The sequence below is a fragment of the Equus caballus genome, chromosome 10 (genome assembly GCF_041296265.1).
Source record: "Equus caballus isolate H_3958 breed thoroughbred chromosome 10, TB-T2T, whole genome shotgun sequence".
NCBI lineage: Eukaryota > Metazoa > Chordata > Mammalia > Perissodactyla > Equidae > Equus > Equus caballus.
The window spans coordinates 54,825,423-54,849,802 of record NC_091693.1 but is presented as its reverse complement, the minus strand read 5'-3'; the positions used below and the strand labels follow the sequence as shown (position 1 = coordinate 54,849,802).

At 37.6% G+C, this 24,380-nt stretch overlaps 1 long non-coding RNA gene across 3 annotated transcripts in view; it reads left to right on the top strand.

Moving 5' to 3' along the window:
* Window positions 1–17,892, top strand: part of LOC111775322 (uncharacterized) — a 178,145-nt gene extending 160,253 nt beyond the window's left edge. For 2 of the 3 annotated variants that reach the window (XR_011422098.1, XR_011422093.1), the window contains one exon: window positions 17,088–17,890. This is a non-coding gene — a long non-coding RNA (uncharacterized lncRNA). Of the gene's footprint in view, window positions 1–17,087 lie in introns of all 3 variants that reach the window. The other variant, XR_011422099.1, reaches the window with a different exon arrangement.
* The last annotated feature ends 6,488 nt before the right edge of the window (window positions 17,893–24,380 follow it).

Sequence of the window (24,380 nt, the reverse complement as noted above, 5' to 3'; positions counted from 1 at the left end):
GGGGCGGGCAAAGGGGGTCAAAAGGTATAAAACTTCCAGTTATAAAATAAAAGTCATGGTGATTTAATGTACAGCATGGCACTATGGTTGATAACATCATATTGCATATTTAAAAGTTCCTAAGAGAGTGAATATTAAAAGTTCTCATCACAAGGAAAAAACAGTTCTGTAACTATATAGGGTGACAGATATTACCTAGACTTGTTATGGTGATCATTTCACAATATATACAAATATCGAATCATTATTTTGCACACCTTAAACTAATATAATACATGTCAATTATACCTCAATAGAAATAATAATAAAATACAGACACCACCTTGACCTCTAATGCTTTTGAAATATCTTCCCTTTGAACTGTAGCTCATTATAATATCTTGAACGTGAAAAGTTTGGATTAAAACCCTCCTGCCTGGGGACGAAAGTTGGGGCTGGGTGGTAGAAGAAAAGAGCCTTGAATTTCTCCTAAATTTCACAATATCCCTGATTTTTTCTTGTTATCTTTTTTAACCCCAAATAATTAATACCAAGCCCATAATCCACGAAGAGTATGAGACTCTCCTTTCAGGGAGGTGATCACAGATTATCAGAGAAGCCCTGCCCACAAGCTCTGCAAGCCTGGCCACTACAAGTTTTTCTTGGGAAGTTTATCCTCTCAAGAGCCCTTTGATTTTACTTCTAGAATTTCTGAAGTAGTTCAAGAAATACACTGTTTATTCAAAGTTCACCTTAGGCGTAAAACAAGAAAAGCCATCTGAATCTTACTTTGAAATTTTCTGTTATCCAATTAGTTACAAAACAAGATTTTCCAGCGTTTTTTGGGTAACATAGCTTGAAAATACCATTATGCCAAATATAGCAGCAGGGCATTAATTCTCTCTGACAACCTTCTGAAGGTAGTTTCTTGTTCCCACAGCAAAGTTAAAGTCCTCAATTTGAAATTTCTCCCTTAATTTTTCCGCAGAAAAGTTGAAGTCAGGGAAAGTGCCCTCCTCTCTTATTTCTGATTCTCCTTAGTACCAGCCACAGGGGTTTTATCTGCAGCGGTAGCCTAGATCATCTGTCATGGAAGCAGGTGGATCTCCTTCTGCGCTTCCACACTGTGCTCTGCCACCAGGTTGTTAGTGCATCCAGGGTTTCCAAAGATCCATGTGGTCAATAAAGCCAGTAGGATATCCAAATACCAGTTCTACTTCAATAAACTTCAGAAATCACAAGCATTGCCAAGCCATTATAGCAATTTAAACTCAAGGCATCAATTTTACTCTGCAATATGATTTCTCAATCAAAAGCAACTTTCCCAAAACCCTAAGATGCAGACCTTTATGCAGTATTGATTTGCTAGCCACAACCCATAGCAAAGAACTAACACTATGGGCGAAAAGAAGTATTAAAAAAAGACAAACGAAACTATTGAGAAGAAAGACATGTTTCTTGGTTTTGTTTTCTAGTTTATATTAATTGATGCCAGTGGTCAGCAACTTACAATTTGTAAACTTAAATTTCAATCATTTATGACAATGTGCTTAACATATCGTGAAGAAAACAACCTCCATTTTTAAAATGACTTTCTCTGTGGAAGATTGGAACCTAAAACAACCCTGGCATTTTGCATATTAAGACATTTACAAAGCAGGCCTCTAGACTTTTCTCCTTATCCTCTTAATGCCCACCCATGTGGTATTAGTGTATTCAACCAATCTCTTAGTTTCCATTGCCTCCTCTCTCTCCACGCAGCAATTTGAGTGGGATTCTCTCTATGAAGATGTTGAGCATGGCCCTGGTCTCAGACCATCTCAGATACTCACCGGGTGATGTGATGCAAATTATGAAAATTTCCTCAATTTCAGTTCCCTCATCTATTAAAAGAGCATGATAATAGTACCCTGCCTCATATGGAATGGTAAGGATTAAATGAGATAATGTTAGTAACATGCTTAGAAGAGTGCCTGGCACAACATAGGTGTAAGAGATGTTTTCACTACAGCTGCTCTCCAAACAACTGTCTTGACCTTGAGGATTTCCTGCTGCTCTCCCCTGTGTTTATTTTCAGCAAGAGGCAATGGGGCCCTGGGGCAGGAGAGATAGCACAGATGACAACCCAGAAAATGGATGGGGTGAGTTTAGGTATTATGAAGACACCAAACATGTAGCATCATAAAGGGACAGCCACAAGAGCTGTGCCATAGGTTTATACATTACTGAAAGAGTTCCTTTTATTGAACATTCACACAGTTCCACGTGGCACCCCAGGATTTGGTATTTGATTACACACTGTCCTGGAAATTTTTGCACTTCTATATGTTTTACTTATTCTATTAAGATTGGAAACTCTTTGAAATAAAGATCCTAGCATCTTCACTTCTTTTTATAGTATGTACCTTTAATATTTAATATAGCACAAGACATAGTGTTCACCTTTTTGTTAATTAATTAATGAAGAAATCCATATGACTGTGTTGTATATCTCAAAACTATGACGATACATGTGAAATCTTGTGCCAGGAGAAGGCAGACAAAGGAAGATAAGATAAAAGAAACGAATTAAATGGAAAACAAATATAATCATGGACTTCAAAAAACTTCAAGAAACATTTGAACATAGAATGATTATGACCGTACTGAATAAAAAAGACAAACAAGTACATTTTCAATGTCTTGATCACAAGCAAGACAGAGAAATCCACAGTAGTTTAAGGGAATGTTTATGGAATCTGTGTCTCTTAGATCACATTGTACTCACAGGGCAAAGCACTTCCTGGTAATACAAGTATGTCGTAGTGTTTAACACTGCAATGTTCTTTTGCTAGTGACTCTGTGACTTAGAGTATTTATAAACAATATTCCTTATTGTATGAAGTTCTCCTATTTCAATGTTGTCTCTCTATCACTGATCACAAAGAAGGGAAAAAAATCAGTGTTTTTGTAGTATAGCTGGAGCCCAAAACTTCAATTTTGTTTCAGGTAAGCAGTTCTTTTTATAAAGACTCTTTAGTTCACCTTCAGTTCAGTGACTTCTCCTCCCTTAGCAGAGGGCTGGTGTCACACTCTTCCCACATCTCCTTAGGCAAAGAAAACACAGTTCAGCTCCCACTCCAGAGGGGAACTGGTTTTGAGGAGAAGTCAACATGTGTTAGGTGAACTCTGCACATCTATCCAACTCAGGAGAACTGAATGAACCAAGGCTTGATCTCCTTCAAAAACAGTGGAGGAGAGGGAATCAGATTTATAAAAGTCCAACTAATCTAGTACTTAGATTTACTTACTTTCGTAATCATGCATAAGTAATTATTAAGGAGAGCAAGAAGATAATTGTAAAAAAGGTGTTAGAAATAAGAAACACTCCACTTAAAATCTTGTTGATTGTAAAGGTAATTTACTGTTGGGTCTTGGTATTTAAAGGCATTTTTCCTGCCACTGTTATTTAATCTCTATTTTATTAAAATGTTGTTTTTACTTCATAGTTAATAAGCTATAGTTGTTTCTTTAACTAATATAAAATATTTTTACTAAACATTATCATAAAATATTAATTAGAACCATTATAATGATATCTGATGTTTACTAAGCACTTTTTATCTGATAACCATTGAACTAAGCAGTTTATAGTATTTTTTCATTCATTCCTGTATAAACTACATAATACAACTGAATACCATGATAAAAACGGGTGGGAAAATATTGTGTACAGAGTGAGCAGATAGGTCTTTGGAGAACTAAAGATGGCGGAAAGATATAATAGAATAGGAAGTGATTTTTTTCAGTCATCCCAGAAGAAAGCCAATGGCAACATCCAGTGAAGTTAAATATATGCCCTTCCTGCCAAGGGCCTGGAGAAGTTTGGCAGTATGTGTGGTTCCTCTGGAGAGTGAGCCCCAGCTTCCAAGAAGGTGAGGGTTGGGGTGGGCTGCTTCAATCACAGCTCAAGTAATGAAAAGAAGGATAAGATCTATCAAAAAGGAGAAACAGTTGTTGAACCAGAAGTAGAGCTAGGATGGTTTTTCCAGCTGTCTCTAAGACTGCAAACATGTAGACTCTGGGTGAATATGAGAAGCTGACAAAAATCAGGTGCCCACTGCCAGCCCAGAAAGAAGAATAAACATCAATAATTGCAAATGAGGTGAGTGCACTTTGCAGACTAATGCCACCCAGAAGTCCTCGATTTTTACATGCACTCTACACATTTAATGTTTAATATGTATGTGTAATCTGTATGTTAATAATTAAATTTCTTAATATTGAATTATCATAAGAGTACTTGCCCTATACTTCAGATATTCGCAGGAGTGCTGAGAGAAGAAAGCATACCACCCAGCAAGATTGCATAAACCTAATTATCAGGAGGGATTCATGAAAAATTGCCCTGGTTAAGATGTTATATATGCAATATAAACATATTTTTAGAAGATATTTGAATATAATTTACTCTTAGATAACCCAATTGACTGTTCCTTTTTTTTAAAGAAAACCACTTAAACACTTGAAGACAAAGACGAAACAAATCTGTCTAGTTCTATTATTTGCAGCTTTTAGTTTATATTCTCTTTAATACTATCAATTTGATGTCTTCTGGAGATATATTTATTGTCTTTTATAATAAGGCAGTCCTAGAATCAGAAAAATCTAAATTTATTATTTAATTAATCTTAATTAGACTCTCTTGAATAAATATATAGATTATAAACTATTCTAAGAACCTAATAACGGTTTTCTAACATCATCTAAAATGAAAAAGTTGACATTCACAATAAAATGTGCTGCTTTAATGAGAACAGCTATAAAATCAGATCTTTTGTAGTAAAAATAAGACAAGTATAAAAAATATTTTGAGGAGGAATTATCCTATGTCGCAATGTAAAAACTAGTTTAGAAAGCTAATATAAAGATTTCCACTTTTGGAACCCTGGAGTAGATATGTCCTTCTCTAGTCCTCACATGAGGTATGGCTTAGATCTCTTGACATTATATATAATATAAATTTAATAAGACTCTGAAAGCTGGAGAGAAGAAGGTACATAGTCCAGGGATCTTGTAAATGAGGAATGATATAGTGATGTGTTCCTTAGGTTTTCCTTTTGCTTTATACACACCAAATTTGGTTCTGGAGAAGCCAGAAACTGAGACACACCAACAAGCACAGAAAAGAAAAGCCTACTTTCTCCAGCCAAAGTACCAGGAAAGGGGCAGCCTAACAAGACAGAAAATTTTAACAATAACTGCTCTAGTCTACCAAACACCATAGAAAAAACCATGGCTGCACTCCCATCTCTACTGACAGGGGTTGAATCTGGAACCTTCATGTTCACTCTCACCAGAGGGTAACAAGTCATCTTCTTACCCCATCCCTATCCTGGCTGTGTGGTGTCAGAGAATGCCAAGTTGGGAGCCCAAAGTTTTTTCCCCACAGGTCAGTAAAGAGGCCTTTTGCCACTCCCTTGACCAATGCAGACCATGTGGGGAGACTGGACTTCCATCCTTTCCCAGGATAAAGAGGTACCCTGTTGGCTTACAAAATGGTCCCCATACATGGAGGGCAAGGAGAGATCAAAGAAAGAGGCAGACAACTCCAGATTGATAGGTGGTAGGTTTAATAAGCAAGGGAACTTACTTACAAGGCCCATTTGGGGCAGCTGCAAGATGAATAGATATTCACATCTGCCCACCAGAATCTTAAAAGTTAATCTAGAGGCCTTACCTGGGTTCAGTCATGTACACCGTCCAGATGGACTCAACAACACCTACTCTCTCAAGGCCACATCCTTGAAAGTGGCTCCCACTGCGGGATTGGTGGGCAGAACATACATTCCAAAGCCAAGGGAGGGGTGAGGAGCTTCTGATTACCTGTGTTCAACCTGAGGGTCAACTGACGGTCACGTCCTCTTGATGACCTCCTCCAACACACCCATACCTCTCCCTGCTGGATGGTATCAGAGGAGGTATAATGGAGACTTAGGACTTTCACCGCCACTCAGAGGTAACTAGTCACCCCCTCTTCCAGCCAAACAACCCCTGATCCAACTGTGTCAGTGGAGCCCACCTGGAATAGTAGTAGTAACAAGGCACCCTTGTTCCTCCTAGCCAGGGCTATATCTGTGGAAACCTAGTGGGAAGCTGAAACTCCCACCCCCGTCTAGCAGTAGTAAAGAACCCTTGGACATTAATGGAGGTAATGGGTAACCTGGAGTTCTGCTCACACCTGGCAGTACTGAGGTGCTTCTTCCACTAGAGTAATGGCAAAAGAGTTCTACTAAAATAGAAAATTTAAATAAGATGTGTGATCTCATAATATAATATCCAAAATGTACAGATTTCAATTGAAAATCATTTGTTGTACAAAGAACCAGGAAAATCTCAGCTTGAATGAGAAAAGACAATCCACAGATGCCAATAACTAGATGACACAGATATTAAAATTATCTGACAAGGACTTTAAAAATAGCCATCATAAAAATGCTTCACTGAAAAATGTGAACTTGCTTGAAACAAACGAAAAAAATAGAAAGTCTCAGCAAAGAAAGAAGATATAAAGAAGAACCAAATAGAAATTTAAAGTTAAGAAATATAACAACCAAAATAAAAACTTGGGGATGGAATCAAAAACAGGATGAAGAGAACAGAGCAAAGAAACAGTGAACTTCAAAATAGAATAACAGAAGTTAACCAATATGAACAATAATGAGAAAACAGGCATGGCTAAGCTCTGCTTCTGTGTTTTTGACTTACAACATTTCTTCCACCTACAGTGCCCCTCCTTTTCTCCTTTTTCTTCATTTTTCTGCTGATAACAGTTCACATTTATTGAATGCTCACTTATTCCATCAAATGCATTAAAACTTCTACTGCTGGGGCCAGCCAAGTGGTGTAGTTGTTAAGTTCTTGTGCTCCACTTCGGCAGCCCAAGGTTCACAGGTTCAGATCCCTGGTGCAAACCTACACACCACTCATCAAGCCATGCTGTGGCAGTGTCCCACATACAAAATATAGGAAGATTGACACACATGTTAGCTCAGTGACAATCTTCTTCAGGCAAAAAGAGGAATATTGGCAACAGGTGTTAACTCAAGGCCAATCTTCCTCACCAAAAAGTAAAAACTTTTACTGCATATTCTCATTTTTAATTCTAACAACCCTCTCAAAGTAGGTGCATTTTACTAATAAAAACCAGACACAGAAAGGCACAAAAATTAAATAATTTTTCCAAGGTCAAGCAGATAATATAGTAGCAAAATGGGAAAATGAGAAAAAAGTCCATATTAGAAGTAGAATGAGTATAGAAACTTCAAAGAGAGACCAAAGTCAGCAAGCTGGTTTCTAAGATTATAGTAATAAAATTGACTTTAAAAATTATTTAAATTTTACAAAGAATGTTCAAATTCTCTGTCCTTCTTCATTTTATTTCTTTAAATTCAATATCAGTAGAACCTTAAGTTTAGCAAAAAGAAAAAATATAATGGAATTAAGAAGAGACCATTTGAAAACTTAAATACTTTCCAGTTTAAACACAAACCTTGGAATAATGTAATTATTTCATGCTAGTTTTTGGTTGTAACAAAAATAATAAAGCACATTTTAAAAGAACCTAAAGAATTTCAATAGAACATTGTTTTCCTTAAAGAAAGTATAGAAATCTTAATGTTTAAACATACGTACTAAGTTTAGTTGAATATAATAAGTTCCTCCACCCCAACACAAGCCCTGCCAAATTGGAGAGTAAGTTTGGCGTTAGTAAAGCTTATCCATATATATATATACATGTTTTTAGTTTCAGCCTTCAATCAGTTGATTACAGCAGGCTTTCAAAAGGTTTAAGAGATCTTTCTTTGTTGAAAAAATGCTTTATACTCATCGTTGGGAATAAGTTAAACCTGCTGTGTCAATTAGCTTAACTGATGAGAACTTCGATTGGTCCTGGGGTGTGTTAATTTCCTGAGATGAACCTATTGAGCAAAGTACTGAGAGAAACATTCACGGTTAGGAAAGCTTTCAAATGCACTTGACTTAATCTGAGTTTGGGTTACCATACTTTTCCGCATGTTAAACGCCCCAAATCCTCCCTGCTTTAGCACCTTTGAGGTCAAAACGATCTTGGCTCCCTCTTCCTACAGTTATCTTTATCTGCCTCCCACTTAGACAAGAAGGGCAAGATTTGTCCTGATTGCTCCAAGGGGTTAAATTAAGACCAGTAGCTTGAAAATTACTATTTAGTGTAAGAAGGAACATTCTTAAAGTTGTCTGGATGATAGCATGTGTAGTTTGGGAGAGGATTATGAATATGTGTACGAATTTGTGAGACCCTTTACATATATAATAACATGCCATCCCAGCAGACCTATAAATTACCTATTGCCATCTTACAAATGCCAACAAACCAGGTTCAGGGAGGTTAAATACATTATCCAAGGTTGCATAGCAGATCCAAGATTTAAATCCAACTTCAAAAACTGCTCTTTTCTCTGCATTACACTGTCTCATTAAAGTTAAACTGGGCAGCAGCTTGGAGTGCATATGCTAAAAGGAATTTATACATTTGTTGGAGTGCAGGGGAGGTGCTGGACTCAGATCTAGAACATATTTTAGAGTAACTTGACAGCCCAGTCTTTTTCTGAAATGTCTGAAAATTAATGAGATCCCTAAATATTCTTCAAACTTCGTCTTCTTTTTTTTTTTTCTTTTGGACATGATATGGCTGGTGCACACAGAGTGATGGAGACAGTAACAAGCCAAATTTAGGCCTTGAAGCACTAATCCTTTTTGACTTTGCTGCTGATCGACAGGCTTTCTTCCAGCCACTATTACTGTCCCTGCACAAGGCTGGTGATCAGTCTAACATCTCAGTCGGCTTGCTCATCAACGCTTACTTCTACGGAACTTTTACAATAATTTCCCTTCAACAACCCACCTTCTAATTATACTCTGAACATTTTCATCTCTCCAAGTATCTGCAATTCTGTGATTCAAATATGTCTTTAGTGTGGATTGCTTTGTTTTTGAATACATCTGTTTCTCTAATAGACTCTATTACCTGGGTATACAGTTCTTCCAATCTAAAATGCACAAAATACACACCATAATCTTTATCTTTGCATCCATCTCCTTTTCGATTGTCCAAAATTTTAGCCCCCAAAGAGTCCTTGCATTTACCTTTGTCTCCTACTGTTTCTGAAGCTACAGACCCAATTGGCCACAATTAGGCTAATTGAATGGGACTTTACCTCTTAAACATCTCTTGCCTTGTCAGCCTTTCTCCTTTTTCTCTGAGACCAGGCTCTCTCCCTCTCTGGCCTCATCTAGACTAGTCACCATCTTCAAGAGTTACTATTATGGAATATATCTGATAATTTTGCTTCCAAGCTAAGTAAATATAAAATGAATAATAATTGCATTTATTAATTTTACTTTTGTCAGATGTGGAAATTAAAGCTGAAGATATGCAAATGTCTTCCTTATGGTCACACAGCTAGTTAATTGCAGAATTGAATATCAATCTGTTTTTACTACAACCTCTTCTTTTATTATCTCAGGCTAAGTCCATCAAAGACTCTTCTTTAAATGTAAGGATGAAATTTGAAGAAGAAACTTTGAGAATGAAACTCAAATTCCTTTAAAATGTAGTTCAAGCTTTAAAATTTCAACTTCTTTTACTCCCACACACTTAATTTATGCTTGTTTTCAAAACTACTTATCCTTTCTCTCAACGAGCAGATCTTCACAAATTCATGCACGCTCCATAGATTGTCATTAGAGAGGTCAGGAATGTCCAGTCACTAGTAGTGAAACTTCTCTGTAGGACTTGAAGTCTCTATGAGCAGGATCCAAAGGGGAGCCCCACAGCTCTGCCATCATAGCAGACGTATACATTACTTATTCCCGTCTTACAAATGCCAACAAATCATGTTCAGAGATGTTAAATACATTATCCAAGGTTGCATAGCAGAACACTCTACAAACACTCACAACTTTGTTACCACTGGTGTTTCTTAGGAATGTTAGGAATGATTACATTATGCTCTTTATTCCTTTTTAGTGTCATTACTATAGAAACTCTAGTCTCCCACATTCTCTCTCCTTCTTAGAACTTTGATTCTTTTACATTCTGTGAATCACCTTCTCTGACATCAACTCCCTCCTCTCCACCGCTCCTGAACACTTTTCACTGGGCTTCTGAAGCTCAATGTCAGTTTTCAACAAACACCTTTATATCTCCACCATTTTCAGGGAAGAATCTCTTCACTTTCTTGCTATAACCGCAACCCAGATTTCTCCTTCTGTTTTCTATGTGGCTCTATCAGATGGTGATGAGTTTTCCCCTACCTGCTTCCTACCACACGCTTTGTATGTGGATTAGTTTCCTCTTTGGCTCCTTATTGTTATTTCCAGGCATTCCCCCACCCTTTCTCCCTAAATCTTTGAATCTCTTGTCAATAAGCTAACACGAGCTCTCCTTAATGCAGACAACTACCACTCTCTAGGTTTACTATTCTCCCTTCTTTGATGTTAGGGCTAGGTTCACTGTTGTTCTCTCCAACAACACTGCTATCATAACTTCTTGAGATTTCACTATCCATGAAGAGCCTTCCAATATTCAGATCTCTCAGCAACTTGATCTCCTCCTCTCCACCACAGCAACACTGTCTCATGATTATATACTAGTGCTTATGACCAATGACTAGCACCCCTCCAAAATCTCAACATTATACCTCCCACTTCCTCTCTTTCTGACTCACTCTCGCTAGTACTCCAGCTCTAACAATCCTCCCAAAACAAGGATGCATCTGATTTTATGACTTCTCAATGTTTATTAGCCCCTTAAACTCTCACTTACCTTTTTACTCAGATTAAATTTCCCAGTCAATTATTATAATTGTTCTGCTCTCTTTCATATACACTCAACCTCCTTGCCCTCCGTGAAAATGAATATGTCTGGAGAAAAACACACAATCATGCTGACTGGGCATTCTTTATAATCATGATAATTAGCCCTAAATGGTTTCTTAATGCAGTCCAATACTCATATTTCATTTTGTTATTCCTGTCACACTTCCACTCAAGCAGAAGACTGTTTCATAGTTTCTCTTTACTCAAACTTCTTAAATCTCCTCTGTCATCCTCATTCTCAACTGATGATGTACTTGCAATGTTAGAGCCAGCTACATAAATTGCAGGACATGGAGCAAAATGAAAATGCAGGGCCTCTTACATAAAAAGCAGAAAAAAAGTATCATTAAAGGTACTAAAATATAGGGGCTGGCCCTGTGGCCGAGTGGTTAAGTTCGCGCGCTCCGCTGCAGGCGGCCCAGTGTTTCGTTAGTTCGAATCCTGGGCGCGGACATGGCACTGCTCGTCGGACCACGCTGAGGCAGCGTCCCACATGCCACAACTAGAAGAACCCACAACGAAGAATACACAACTATGTACCGGGGGGCTTTGGGGAGAAAAAGGAAAAAATAAAAAAATCTTTAAAAAAAAAAAAAAAAAAAGGTACTAAAATATAAAGCTATTTTCTCTCGTGGTCTCTCTCTCTCAATGTCATGGTGCTTTTTACTTATCATTTAATCTTGTTCCAAGTAAAGAAAAAATACAAGTTTAAGTTATTACCATGAATTGTACCATTCATCTTTATATTGTGCAATGCTCCTTTTAAATGCAAAGATAAGAACATTTAACTTCTATGCAGAATCACCAAAACTACAAAATTCACATTCTGTGACTCATACACGCATAAGTGTTTTGTTCTTACCAGAATAGAGGAAATGTTGCATAAAACTAACTGTTTTTTTCCCACTTCTTTTGTGTGTGCATTCTATCTAAACCCTCTACCTCAGCTTACTACTGAGTATGGAAAGGTTAAGGGGACAAGGAACTATAGATTGCCCTGCTTTTCCCGTTTATGTCATGGTTTTCAGTGTAAGTCATCAGCTAACACAGGGAAGTAATGTGAATAAGAAAAGATATAAGATATAACAGAGTTCCTCAGTCATTTGTATTTCTTGGAACACTATTGCCTTTTTTTGAGATGGAAACAACTTATTGTACAAACTGAAAGTGTGGCTTCTTGGGAATGTCAGTGCCCCAGGCTTACTCAGTCGTAGACTTCCTTACCTTGTGCTTGTTTTGAGTCTTACTGAACTCTCATGCATCGTGGGTCCACTGGAGTTCTGTGTTCACAGGGCACACAAATGCTCTATGTGAATAGGGTGGCAAGCAAGTGTAGATACACATATTGTGTGTATCTCTTCTACTCACATTCATCCTCCTCTGTCCCATGGGACTTTACAAAAATAAAAATTCAAAGGTAACATTTTTAAGAACTTCGTAACATTAAAATGTGTGGGGCCCTTCTGAGCACACAGCACTGTGCAGTGCAGTTGTGTGGGTTGCACATCTATAAAGCTGACCTTGTCCTATTTCATTACAAATAGAAATAGTCAGAAGAAAACTTTCATGATCTCCGACCATGACACCATCACTCCAACTTACCTCTATGCCCATCTCCTCAACTTCCTGCCTGTTATGATGAACAGTCCATACTCCTATTTAAGTTCAACTTCTCCTCATCTATGCTGAATCTCTTCCACTATTCAAAATATTGCATTTCTCCCTTCTCTCTTCTACATCTTTTCTGCTAGATCATTCTCATCAGCAAACCTACTGTTCTTTCTCCCATATTAAAAAATAAAATAAAATATTTTTGACCCTGTCACACAATCAAGCTACCATGCCTTTTATCTCCCCATCTTCAAAGCAAAACTCCTTCAAAGAATTGTTTATTCTTTCTGCATGCAGTATCTCTCCTCCCATTCTTTCTTGATTTCACTCTAGTCAGGCACCACCATCCAAGCCACCTGTGACCAGTAGTGGCATTGTTTAGCTAATTCCAATGGTCAGCTTATGGTCAAATTCTCATCTTATTTTATCTATTGCAATGTTTGACAAAATTGATATCTCTCTCTCATCTTTGAAACTCTTTTTACCTGACTTCTCTGATGGTTAATTTTGTGTGCCAATTTGACTAAATTATGGTACCTCGATATTGATCAAACACCAGTTTAGCTGTCATTATGAAGATTTTTTTTAGATGAAACTAACATTTAAACCAGTAGACTTGGAGTAAAGCAGATTACCCTCTGTAACGTGAGTGGGCCTCATCCAATCAGTTGAGGATCTTAGAGAAAAAGACTGAAGTCCTCTGAAGAAGAGGAAATTCTGCCTCTAGACTGCGTTTTGAGTCAGCCTGCTATTCCCTGGGTCTCCAGCCTGCTGGCCTACCCTGCAGATTTTGGACTTGACAGCCTCCACAATTGTGTGAGCCAATTAGTCTATATCTATATCTATATCATCTATATCTATATCTATCCATCTCTATCTCTATCTATCTAGTTTATCATCTATTTATCTCTCTATCTAGCTATCACCTCTCTATCTATCTATCTATCTCCTGTTGGTTCTGTGTCTCTGGAGAACCCTAATACAGGTTCCAAGACTCCAAATTCATCCACCTAGTTTTGCTCTTACCTCTCAAGCTACTCCAGCTCAGTCTCTTTTGCTATTTCTTCCTCAACTTCCCCAATTTCTAAACTTTGGAGTACTGCAGGGTTTGTCCCTGGCATTATTCTCTTTGCTATTTATATTCACTCTCTTGGTGATCTCATCCAGGCATATGCCTTTAAATATCATCTAAACACTGGTCTCTCAACTTTTTTTCTACAGCACAGAAGTCTCCTCTGAACTTCAGACTCACGTATTCAACTGTTTGTATTGCATCCCCACTTGGACATCAAATGGGTACCTCAAATGTAACATTTCTAAGAATGAGCTCCTGACATGCGACCTCCCTCAAAAAACACTCTATTCCTCTCTTTGACTCCCCCAACTCAGTAAATGAGAGGTCTATCATTGTAGCTGCTCAGGCCAAAACTTCAGGGTTATCTTCGACTCCTTTCTATTTCTAATACTTCACATTCAAAATACAGTCAAATCCAAAGCATTTCTTAACATTTTCGCTCCAACCTTCCTGGACCACATCACCATCTTCTCTCCCCTGAATTATCATAAAACTCTGCTAATTGGTGTTTCTGTTCCTGTCATTATCTTCTACCCACGCATTCTCACACTCCCCCTTCCTTCCCTTCTGTTTAATTTCAACACAATAGCAAGAGTTATCCTATTTGTCTTAAGTTAGAGCATATCATTTTTCTGCTCTAAACTCTCCTATCTTACTCAGAGTAAACCTCAAAGTCTTCAAAAAGCCTATTGGGGAGGAAAAAATTTTCTCTACCTTTCTTGGTTCTATTGGTTGGTCTATTAATCAAATTGACATAAGACAGATTAACAGGAGAAAAATAAATTTAATTTCATACATACAGGAGCCTCACATAGACTTGAGAGGTTCAAAGACACTCAGTCAATTGAGGCTTATATATTATCCTGAGCTAAAAAGAAGGCAGTAGGGGTCTGGGGTTTTAAATTCACAGGAATATGGGAAGAGCAAATGTTTGGTGAGCAAATGTTTGGTGAGCAAATGTTTGGTGAGCAAATGTTTGGTAAACAAATGTTTGTCATGGCAGGCATAAAAAATGGGACTCAGAATGGAATTTGAAGAAACAGGCCATCTTGCACCCCTCCCAGCTTGCCACACCTAGTGCATACTCCTTGCAGTTGTCTCTGGTGATAGCTCTCTTCCTGGACCAGGCCCTCTATCTAAACTCTTTTAGGCAGTTAAGGGAGAGGTAAAAAAGCTCTTCCTGAGTCTTTTGGGCCTTGATTGTCTTCAGCTCAAAAAAATCCACATGCCAAAATAAGATATTTTGGGGTCATGTATTTTGCTCCCTCTCAGGCCCTATGTCATTTGAGAACCTGTTACCTCTACGACTTTATTTCCCTCAGTTATTCTGCTTCTCTGCTTTTCTTCAAACACATGAATCATACTCCCTCTTAAAGGCCATTGTACTTAGTTTTCTTTCTCACTGAGATGCTCTTCTCTCAGATACCTGCCTGACTCACTCACTTATCTTCTTCAAATCTTTATTAAAATGTTACCTTTTAGTGAGTCCTTCCTTGGCCACCTCATCCAAAAGAGTCCTTGGCAACTCTTCCCAAACCCAGACACTGTTCTTAACCTACTGTGATTTATTTTTCTCCTTGGCACCTATTACTATCTAACATACAATATGTTTTACATAGTAATCTTTCTTATTGTCTTTTTCTCTAGAATGTGAATTGCATGAGAGCAGAAGTTTTCACGTGTTTTGTTCACTGCTGTATCCCTGGGGACTAAAGCAGTGCCTGGCAAATAGGAATCTTTCAATAAACATTCCCTGATTAAATAATATAAATAAAGTTCTTTCTTTAATGTTTTCTTCCTGCCTCCTCCTTGCAGTCTCATTTGTTGAAACAACACGCAAATTCAGAGCATGACTGACATGTCACTCTGGGGCTAGTTGCCTTAACTGACATGGTGAATTAGATTGCTGTTCAATTTCCACAAGAAAATATGCATTTCCTTCTACTCTACTGCAGAACTGGTCTTTTGCATTCTATTGATTGATGGATTGATTACATTTATTTCTCCCTTGGAAAATTAAACCAGAGAATAGTACTATTCGTCTTTGTATCCCAAACACCTAAAACATTGATGCATATAGAGGCCTTTACATGTGTATCTGGTCAGGAAGGACCACAAAGATGTAAACACCATCTTAAAATGTAAAGGTTGTTTCTATTACTTGATTTCATTCAGGGTGAGTGGTATCAAACAGGAGTTATAAGAATTTGTCAGGAAGTTTGGGAGATTAGGAAAGCATTATAAGTTCCTTATAGTGAGGTGACTATGTAATTTTTCATCCAAACTAGGAAGCTTTGAAAGTGAATGGGGGCACAATTTACAAATGTGCTAGGAGAACAGGTGTAAACTGGGACTTTTCCTGGGAAATCTGGATTTACTATGTATAGTGATCTTTACCGAGGGGCAGCAGAATATACCACCCTCCAATATGCCTCTTTGACATAAGGATTATTTTGAGCTGATTATTTTTGAGAAACAGCAGACACTGGAGAAGCTCTGAAAAGAGAAGTTACTCTTTTGTAAGGGAAATTTACATTTACAAAGGGAATTTACATTTATAAGGGTGTCTCTCTCTATATCTAGAAGAAAAAGATTATTAAATTACCAGAAACTCTTATCCATGGAGAAGGCACCACTTAAAGCCACATAACAAATCTTGTTTAGTTTGTTTTTTTCTGGTAACCTCCCACTACTTGCATCTCCTTCTCACCAACGTCTTTCTTTTGTCTTTAGCTGAAGATGATATTTAAGGTGGTGGGTTGAGTAACCTCCAGGAGTTACTTTGCTTCCCTGAATATCTCCCATGTATACAGGAGTTTATACATATTAATAAACTTCTGTTTGTTTTTTGTCTTACTAATGTGCCTTTTATTACAGGGGACCTCAGCCAAGAACTTGGAAGAATAGAGGAAAACTTATTATTTCCACCCTACACTATTTGTAGTGGTGGTAAGAAAGATATGGGGGATGTGTGGCAGTACATACTTTGAAAGCAATCAGGAAAAAAAGACAAATTATCTTTGTTTGAAATTAATTTTAAGTGTATTACAAAATGTGATTAATGTTAACATGAGCATATATTTAAAAGGTTTTGCCTGTTCCTGGATCAAGTTTCCAGAAGATCAAAATTTTAGTAGCAGGATTAAAAATAATAATAACAGAAAGGAACTATCAGTACATGTAGGCTTTTAATACATTTCTGGAGAAGAGAAATAAATAATAAGAGTGTTAATAGGAAAGAAAAATAGAGTTAAAAAAGCCTCATTCCAGAGTGAGTACTGCAGCCAGAGAAGGGAGATAACCCCAGCTGTGTGCTGTCAAGACATACAAAGGATTGGCATAGAAAGTGGAAATGGAAAGAGGGATTAACTGAGTTTGCAAAGTTGAATTGTCACTCTCTCCCTTACAACAATATTAACAAATGGAAATGGCAAGCAATAGGATATACTGGAGTATACCTAGGAAGCCATTTGGTGTAAACTTAATTTGGCCTGACTTTGTTTTTGTTTGTTTTTTCCAAAAGGGCCTGATGTGGCTGTTGAGCATGCATTGTATATCTGCTTTAAACACTTACTATGGCAAGAACAAATGCCCTTAAGATAAAGGTGCAACTTCCCCAGACATTGACATTTCCTTAAGGATAAGAATCTTTCCCTAGGCTAGGAACTGGTTGCTGTGCTCACCTTCGACCACCCATCTCATCTGTGACCATCCAGCTCAACACAACAGACCTGCCACCCTGCCGTATCCACTGAGACAGCAGACCTACCCGCTGTGCAGACAGAGCAGTCTCACGACTATTGTAAAAAGGACATTTCAATCATATGTGAAACATCCTCTTTTGGGGTATACAACAACTCTGTACACCCTACTTCTTTTTTTTTTTAATTTTTTTTCTGAGAAAGATTAGCCCGGAGCTAACTCCTGCCAATCCTCCTTGCTTTGTTGAGGAAGACTGGCCCTGAGCTAACATCCATGCCATCTTCCTTCACTTTGTATGTCGGACACCTACTATAGCATGGCTTTCCAAGCGGTGGCATGTCCGCACCCAGGATCCGAACCAGCAAACCCCGGGCCACCAAAGTAGAACGTGCGTACTTAACTGCTGAGCCACTGGGCCCGCACCTGTACACGCTACTTCTATGGTGCCCTTTCTTCCTTCCAGAATAAAGGACCTTGGCCATGGTCCTCACATTTTAGCTCAGAATAAACCCACCCAAATTTTCATTTATAGATTGGTTATGGATTATTTTCATTGACAGTATATAAAACAGAAAGCAGCCTGATGTTACCCTCATGAAAACAAATAAACAAACATTCAAACAATCCAAGGATGTGCTCTTCTATAAAGAGTTTGTCCCACTTGCATGGGGAGGGCTAAAGATTTTCGTATTTGTGTTGGTGCCCAGAGTAAATCTCTTCTGGTTTAAGCACTTGGAAGACTTTGCACCTTAATGGCCAGCTCTCCAAAGCAGAGCCTGTCTCTTAGCATAGCCTATTCATCTACACAAAGCTCACAATATAACCTCCCGACAATTTTCATAATATCAAACAAGACTAACATCAGATATCTAAAAGAGAAAACCCACGGATTTGTTTTTGTATATGAATGATCAACCAAAATTACCAGACATTTGAGGAACATGAATAGAATGAAATGGAGCATCCAAATTAACCAACAAAGAAATTGACCCCAGATGAAACCATAATTAAGAGAACATAAGAAAATGTTTTTAAAAGATCTAATTTGTGTAGTGGGATAACACATTTAAAACTATACTCTGATGTTCAGAGAAATTGTGACTCCTCTATTTTCTGTAACTGAGATAATATTCTTCAAATGTTTTCCACTCATTGGGAAGGGGAAAACTTTGCTGAGGAATGAGAACTTAGATTTCTATCACATTAATAGCTTCTTTTTAGTTTAAAACCATCGCTTTCAAGTTCATGCAAGTTTGCTCCAGTTTCACCTTTTCTCCTTTCTAGTCTCCAACATGGTATCTGAGGATGTTGCAGGGCACTCACTGGAGGAGGTGTGTACTTGCTGTCTTGTGGGATCTTGTGCTCTCTCTGGGATTTCCCTGGACTGTGAAGTGATGATGGCCCTAACCCACTTGATCAGGTCTCACGCACCCACTTTCCTTTGAAGCGGTGACTGGCTGACTTAGGGTTTGTTCGCTCTTGGCTCAGTCAGTACTGAGGTCCCGTCTGCTGATTTGGTCCTTGCAGCCACTTTGGATATTTCTGACACCAGTCATTGAATCTGTTCTCTTTTACTTTCTGTTTTGAAATAATTTCAGATTTACAGAAAACTTGCAAAAATTATACAAAAATTCCTATATGCTTACACTTAGATTCCCCAAATTTAATTATTTTACTATATCTGCCTTTTCATTTCCTCTCTGTGTTTATAGGAGGGTATAATAACTTTTTTGTACTATTTTTTGATAGCAAGTTGCGTGCATCATTCCCATTTATCCAAAATACTTCAGTGTCCATTTTTTAAAATCAAGGATATTCTCTTATATAATCATAATAAAATTATCAAAATAAGTTAATTAAGATTGATATAATACTATATTTAATGTAATAACCTTATTAAAATTTCATCAAATTCCCACAAATGTCCTTCCCAGCAACAATACAAAAGTTCTGGTTCGGGATCACACATCCCATTTAGTTGTCAAGTCTTTTCAGTCTCCTTTAAAATGGAACAATTCCTCAGTCTTTCTTTGTCTTTTGTGACATTGATATTTGAAAAGTACAGAGTATTTATTTCATAAAATGTCTCTCAAGGGTTTGTATGATGTTTCCACGTGATTACATTCAGGTTATGTAATTTTGGCGGGAACACCATGAATGACTACTTTTTGATTTCTAGACGAAGCTGTTTGCCCTGCAGCAAGTAACTACAAAGTCACTTTGTGCCTGGAAAGAAACGTTCTGGCCAACATCATCAGCAACTTTTCTGCTTTTACACCAACCACAAAGGAATTCAGGAAAATTTCCATGCTATCATTAAATATCGTGAGTCTCCATGGAGTGAAACTCAGGCTCTTCCACTGCCTAAAGAGGGAAATTACCTGATTTTATCCTGAAAAGCCTTCGCCATATTTGGAAAATGGAGATAAAGATCCTTCTGTTCTTATCTTTCTTTTCAGTCTAACATTCTGCCTGAGATAGAAACAAGAGGAAGTTGCATCCACCAAACAATGTAAAATTTGATGGTTAAAAAAAGAGAACGTGAAGGAGTTCTTAGAAATTGAAAACATGACTGTTGAATTAAGAAAAAAAGAATAAAAGAGGAATTCAAATATAAAGTCCAAGAAATATTCCAGAAGATAGAACAAAATGGAACATATGAAGATAGTAAAGATGATCTAAAGGAAAAATTTAATTAATCAATGAAGACCCAAAAGAGAGAACACAAAAGTCTATTAACATCCAGAGTATCAGTGAAGTGTAAATAAAGACATTCTCAGGTATGAAAGAAATAATATAATTTCTCTTAAACCTTATCTATAGATTTTTTTATAAGTCATAACCCTGGTAAATTGCCAGGCTCATAATCAGAGACCCTAGAACAATAAGAAGGGGCCAAGAATGGATGTAAACTTCTCATACGTGAGCAAGTTTGGATGAGTGGTATCAATAACAGTTATTATGGTTTCACAGGGAAATTTCAGAGCTGTAAAATCTAAACTTCCATCTTGGTATAAACATTAAACATTACATTGCTTACCTGTATGTGTTGGCATCTTTCTGTCCATCACCTCACCATCCTGTGTTGAAGCCCTTATAAAAGCACATGTGTCCACTCTCAGTAAGAAAACACCAAAGGGAATCAGGAGCGTTTTCTTGCAAAGTGCTTTTTTAAAAACTATACATTACATTTGAACTCACTTTTCAAATATAAAGCAAACTATTACACGATTTGGGGAAACTGGTAGAATGAAAAAGAGATTCTGATTGCCTTTGATGCTGTGAACCATCATCATTATATAGAACAGTTCTAATAATGGTCCATAAAGAGGGCTATACAATGTCAGCAAAATATATTGCTCTACATTGGAAAATATTTGCAAGATCATAACTGTTGGGGACTACTCTCCATGGGTCTCATATTTCTGCATATCTTCAAAGGCATTAATGGCTAATTTAATGCAAAATGTTTTTTCAAGTATATTTTTGTAGCAGGTAGGCTTAGACAATAAAAATGTCTCTCCTTGGGCAGATTTCCTTACATTCCACTGTGCTAAAGATAACATCTACCTCTGGAGGGGAAGATGGGCAGGTGAAAATTGGGGTTCAGGGAACCAGTGCAATGGTGTTATTCTGGCCACCACTTGCTATTGCTGTAATAAACAATATTTCATCCCTGATCCAGAGCCTCATATCCTCTGATAGTGTCTCTGAAAATGTAGTGTGGGGGACTGGAATTGGCCACCCCAAGATATATCTCTTTGACATGAGGATTATTTTGGGCTGGTTACTTTTGAGAACTGCAGACAAGAAAGAAACTCTGAAAAGCAGAGTTTACTTACCCTTTGTTAAGAAACATTTACATTGTAAAGGAAATCTCCATCTCCAAAGGTGTCTCCCTCTCTGTACAGGAAGAAGGGGGATGACCTTATCTCTAGAAACTCTTATCAATGCAGAAGGCAAGGACTTAAATCTGCATAATAACCTTACTCTTGTTTAGTGTACTTGTGTGGTAATGTCCCATGATTGACTCACCCCCACCCCAACATCCTCTTTTTGTCTTCAGCTGAAGATGATATTTAAGGTGGTGGCTTTGGCCATTTTGGCAAGTTGCTCAGTTTGCCTGAGTCTCTCCCATGTATACATGTTATACAGCTTTGTTTCATTTTCTCCTGTTATTCTGTCTCATGTGAATTTAATTCATTCTCCAGCCAGAAGAACCCAGAGTGGGTAGAAGAAATGTCTTCCTCCCCTATAGTTGCAGGCTAACTTGTTAGCTTACAAGTGAGTAAAATCTCAGACTCTTTGCAGTTCCTGTTAATAATAACATGAACGCTTTTTATTTTATTTTAACTTTTGGAAAAATAATACTGAAAAAATTAGCATCAAAAATATAAAATAATTAGGAGTATATTTACAATTGTTGGGGAATTGGGAGAATTTCCCCCCACCACTTTTCCTTAAGGTTCTTATGGCTGGTTAAATAATCAAAGAGGCAGGTTAGTGTAGGGACCTGAAATTGGCCACCCCAAGATATATCTCTTTGGCATCAGGATTATTTGAGGCTGATTGCTTTTGATAAACTGAGACAGGGAAGGAGGCTCTGAGGAATGGAACTTGCCCTTTCTTAGGACACATTTACATTTGTAAGGTAAATCTCTATCTGTAAAAGGTGCCTCCCTCTCTTTACCAGGAAGAAGAAAGGAGATGACCTTCTCTCTAGAAACTCTTAATCAATACCAAAGGCAAGGACTTAAAATCTGCATTTTATTGTGCTTCTCTGGTAACCTCCTGTAACTGACTTCCCTCCCCCTCCCAGCATTGGCATCTCCTTAAAGATTAAGCATCTTTCTTTAGGCTGGGAACCGATTGCAGAGCTCTTCTGTGACCCCCCTCCCCAACCCAAGGCAACACACCTGACACCCTGAGGCATTCACTGAGACAGCAGATCTCTCTGCCGTTTCCATCAAGCGCTGTGCTGACCGGGCAATCTTGTGACTATTGTGGGAGGGACATTTCAATCATAAGTGAAACACCCTGTTTGGGGGTATATAACCACTCTGTGCACCCCACTTCTTCGGTGCCCTTTCTTCCTTTGGGAAGAAAGGCCCTGGGCCATGGTTCCTCATAAAGCTTTGTTTAATTTTCTCTTGCTATTCTGTCTCATGTGAATTTAATTCGTTCTCCAGCCAGACGAACCCACATTTGGGAAGAGGAAATGTCTTCCTCCCCTACATTAGCAAGAGAAAATCAAACAAAATTTAATAGCATGTATACATGGGAGAAACTCAGAAGAAACTGAGTAACTCAGCCATCTGGCTGTCTGCCTGTTTAAGTATCTTCAGCTACAGACAAGGAGGACATAGTGATCTGGAACTTCAAAGGGGAGGAAGACAATTCACATAGAGATGCAATGCAAATGTTTGTTAAACAGGTTCTGCTAGGCCCCAAAAATGGGTTTGTTGGTGTCCTTTTATCACGCCTATTTTACATCCTACTATAGCTATCACATGATATGAGCTCCTTCCTGGAACAGGTCTCCTATGTTAACGTCCTTTAGGCAGTTTGAGGGGGGAAGGTTTCATGCTCTTCCTGAGTCTTTTGAGCCTTCATTGTCTTCTGCTCAAAATAGTCTGCATACCAGAGTGGCACGTCTTGGGGCAGCCTGCCCTGATCCCCATCACAATATATATGTAAGACCTGTACACTGAAAACTACAAAGCATTGTTGAGCAAAATTAAAGAAGACCTAAACAAACGGAGAGGTACTCCATGTTCATGCATTAGAAGACTCAAGAGTTTTAAGATGCAAATTCTGTCCCCAAATGACCTATAGATTCAATTAATTCTCAATTAAAATTCAGCAAGCTCTTTCTGTAGAAATTGAGAAACCGATCCTAAAAATTAAATGTAAATGCAAGGAATCAAAAATAACCAAAACAATTGTGAAAAAGAAGACACTTGAGGATTTATACCTCCTGATTTGAAGACTTGTTTTAAAGCTACAATAATCAAGATGATGTGGTATGGGCATAATTAGAAACATAATGGAAATAAATAGAAAATTCAGAAATAAATCCACATTATATGGTGAATCAATTTTCAACAAAGGCGTTAAAATAATTAAATGAGGAAAAGATTTTCTTTTCAAAAAGGATGCTGGAACAACTAAGAATCAAATATGAGAAAAAATAAACATTGATTTTTACCTGACACCATATACAAACTTTATCTTGAAACGGCTTACAGAATTAAACATAAAAATCTTAAGCTATAAAAATTCTAGAAGGAAACATAAAAGAAAATCTTTATGAACTTGAGGTAGACGAATAACTCTTGGATAAGACACAAAGAAGCTTTCCTCACCACAAAAGGAAAGTTTGATAATTTGGATTTCATAAAAATAAAAACATTTTTGTTCTTCCAAATACACCATTAAGAAAATGAAGTCAAGCCACGCTGGGAGAAGATATTGTCTCTCTCTCTCTCTCTTCATTGATCATGTTAATGGACATTTATCCAGGAAGTAAAAATAAACAAACAAAAAAACCCTTACAATTTAATAACAAGAAGTAACCAAAATTTAAATAGGTAAAAGGAGATATTTCAATGTCCTCAAAGCACATGAAAAGATACTCAAGTATACTAGTTATCAAAGAAATGCAAATTAAAACAATAATGAGATATCCCTACTCATCGATGAGGATTACTAAAATTAAAGTCTGATAATGCTAACTGTTTGCAAGGATTTGAAACAGCTGGAACCCTCATATACACTAGTTTGGAAAACAATTTGGCAGTTTCTTATAAAGTTAAACATATGCTTATTGTAATGCCTGTTATAGGTTGAAGGGTGTTCCCCCCAAATTCATGTTAAAGTCTTAACCCCAAGTACCCCAGAAGGTGACCTTATTTGGAAATATGACCATTGCAGATATAACTAGTTAAGTGAGGAGATTATATTGGAGTAGAGTAGGCCCTAATCGATGTGACCAGTGTCCTTATAAAGGGGACTTTGGACACAGACACACATGTATAGGGAGAATGCCATGAAGATGAAGGCAGATATCAGGGTGATCCTTCTAAAAGCCAAAGATTGCCAGCAGTCCCCCAGA